Genomic DNA, 3,439 nt, shown 5'->3' on the forward strand with positions numbered 1-3,439 from the left:
TTTGCTAAATATGTGAAAGTTCATTCTCTGGTCTTTTCTTTTCCCCCAGTTCAACGTATTTCAATAGTATTTCTACTTGAATGCTGGAAAAATGCTGATATCTTCAGGAAGATGTTCACATACCCTGAGAAAGAGACATCACTTTTCCCTCTGTATTATCACTGAACACACTGTGCGCATCTCTTAAGATATTTATCTTCCTTCTTAAAATCTATGGACATTTCTCCTCTTGATTAGAAGAGTCCTAGCTCCTGGTGAACAGAAATACTGTTAGCACTCAGTGTTGGGGCTTGCAGGATTTGGCATGTATGAGCACAATGATTGTCCTCAACAGACACCCTCCTCTTAAAGCCACTCAAAATAGGAAGCAAACCTCAGGAGAAATTTTGGAAATAGTCTCTGTCCACTAGAAGATCCAAGATTACTCAAGTTGTACTCTAGGGCATTGATATATTTTTAAAAATATTTTAATTTTACTTTATGATATCTCCATCCAACATCTCCACTTGCACATTAACACCTTAAGAAGTATTTTTAAAATATTGGTGCCTGATCCAGAGAAACGGTATAGGGGGTAAGGAAGTTGTCTTGCATATAAACCAACCTGGTTAGATCTTCAGCTTCACATACGGTTCCCCAAACACCTCTGAAAGTATTCCCTGAGCATAGAGCCAGGAATAATTCTGAATATAGCCTGGTATGACCCCAAGGCAAACAAGGCAAAACAAATAGTGGTGTCCATGTCAATTTTATACTAAATGGGAAGCACTTGTTGATGAGTAAAACATGTAGTTCTAGAGAGTTTATTATGTTTTAATTTTTTATTTGTTTTGGCTTTACCCAGCTGTACTTAAGGTTTAATCTTGGATTTCCAATCAGAATCTGGGTCTGTGCTCAAGGATCATTCCTGGCAGACTAAAGAAACCATATGGATATGAGGATTTAACTCAGGTCTTCTGCATTAAAGGCAAGCACCTTCTTTACTATCTATCATTCAGGTTCCAAGCTTATTACTATTTTTCAAATGCACCTTCCACACTGATGGATCCTTTGTATTTCTTTGCCCATTTAAATATTTTAACTTTTTTTTGCTATATGTCTCATAACTCTGGTTGATAAGCTTGTGTTACCCCTCTTTTCTATTTTTTTTTAAACTTTCATAGGACAGAGTACTTTAATAGTACAGGCACCCACATGAACACTCAGAACTGAATAGGACAAGTGTGCGTACAAGCCGGCTGATCACCTGATGTTCCTCAGCACACCTGGATCATCATGGTTGTCACTGTGCTGTCAAAGGCCCTGGACTGGATGTGGTCGCCTGGGTTGTAGAAAGGATTGCACATCACGTCTGTGTAGGAGCTGTGTAGTTTTTGGAACATACTGCGTATCTCGTCCCATAGGACTGTGATGGAGGAATTCACCACCATAACAAACTTGACCTTGGAGTTGGTGACATCGCCATACACCTTATAGTCCTCTGTGGGGTAGAGCAGGCTAGGTACAGCTCCTGCTGATCCACCAGGGTCTTGCCCATGCTTGAGACCTCGCCCACCACGTCCAGTGATGTATGTACCATATAGTGGAACTTGAGCTTGCTCTCCGTGGGGACACTGCAGATGTACAGTGGGTAATTCTCCTTGGCGATCACAGCCACGCACACTGCCATCGTGTCCAGCAGCTCAGCCCTCTTTTCTTTCTTTCTTTTTTTTTTTTCTTTTTTCTTTCTTTCTTCTTTCTTTCTTTCTTTCTTTTCTTTCTTTCTTTCTTTCTTTCTTTCTTTCTTTCTTTCTTTCTTTCTTTCTTTCTTTCTTTCTTTTCTTTTCTTTCTTTCCTTTCTTCTTCCTTCTTCTTTTTCTTCCTTTCTTCCTTTCCTTCCTTCCTCCTTCCTTCCTTCCTTCCTTCCTTCCTTCCTTCCTTCCTTCCTTCCTTCCTTCCTTCCTTCCTTCCTTCCTTTCTTTCTTTCTTTCTTTTCTTTTTTTTTTGGTTTTTTGGGCCACACCCGTTTGATGCTCAGGGGTTACTCCTGGCTAAGCGCTCAGAAATTGCCTCTGGCTTGGGGTTACCATGTGGGATGCCTGGGGATCGAACCGCAGTCCTTCCTTGGCTAGCGCTTGCAAGGCAGACACCTTACCTCTAGCGCCACCTCGCCGGCCTCATCCCCTCTTTTATTTTCAATTTAGCTATTATTTTTTATTTCCTACTATGAAAGGTGGATTTTAAATCTTTTTATTCACATCTCTTTCCCTGTCTAATATTTTAATACCTCTTTGTGTACTTTTGAAAAATTTATTCCCAGTATTTTTATTGCTATGATTAAATAGTAAATCATACAGCATGATTGCTTTATTTTTAAATATAAATTTAAATAAAAAATAATTAGATTTAAATAGAAAATAATTATACTTGTTTGTCTGATGTAATTACTCCTTAAGCTTTCTTTGACCTGTAAAACAACCTTCTAAGTATTTATTTGTTTGTTTATTTATTGGTTTGGATAACATACCCATCGATGCTTAGGAGTTGCTCCTGGCTCTAAGCTCAAAAATTGCTCCAAGAAGGCTCAAGGGACCATATGGGTTGCTGGGGATCAAACCTGGGTTTGTCCCAGGTCAGCTATGTGCAAGACAAATGCCTGCTTCTGTGCTATCGTTCCGGCCCCCTTCTTAGTATTTTATAAAACATCAGTTTTTTTTTTATTTTTATTGAGACCACTGTGAACTACAAGTCTTTCACAGTTGTATTTGAGGCATATAGCAACAGTGAATTAGTTTCTCCTTGATCTGAGGAAGTCAGTTCCCCTTCTTGAGAAAAGTGTCAAGTCCTCCCCTTGCAGAGACTATTGTTCTCCAAAGGATCTTTTACTGGTTCCAGTGTGACTTCGATTAAGTGTAAAGCAAATGAAATGCAAAAAATTTGCCAATTTTGTTGATGGAATCTGGGAATACTTTGGGACATTGCATGCTCAGAGTGCTGAATCAGGATGGAATGAATTTCATTTAATGTGAGTTTGGCCATGTTTTGTTGACATGAGTCAATTCAGCAGAGGCTCTTGATTCTCTGTATTTCTTCACAATCCAGGAAATGGTTCAAGCAGTATGTTTGTCAGTTGACTGAAACTTAGATCCACAATGTCCTGGACTAATAGAAGTATCAAAAATAATGTGGCCAGAGCAATAGTACAGTACATCAGATATTTACCTTGCATGTGGCCAACCCAGATTTTAATCCTGATGCCCCAAGTGGTCCCCTGAGACCTCAAGATTGATCCCTAAGTGCAGAGCCAGGAGTAGTCCCTATTACTACCTAGTATGCCCAACACCACCTACTATAGCCCAACACTACCCCCCAAAACAAACAAAAGAGTTCACCAAAAAGACAACATCCACAAGGCCAAGAGAGCTGAAATAAACACTGGCCTCCTATCTGTAGGCTAGCA

General features: G+C 39.6%; 1 pseudogene; it reads right to left on the bottom strand.

Moving 5' to 3' along the window:
* Positions 1 to 1,256: 1,256 nt before the first annotated feature.
* Positions 1,257 to 1,669, bottom strand: LOC126000248 (trafficking protein particle complex subunit 2-like protein; annotated as a pseudogene).
* Positions 1,670 to 3,439: the final 1,770 nt, after the last annotated feature.

This window comes from Suncus etruscus, chromosome 2, assembly GCF_024139225.1.
Source record: "Suncus etruscus isolate mSunEtr1 chromosome 2, mSunEtr1.pri.cur, whole genome shotgun sequence".
Lineage (NCBI taxonomy): Eukaryota > Metazoa > Chordata > Mammalia > Eulipotyphla > Soricidae > Suncus > Suncus etruscus.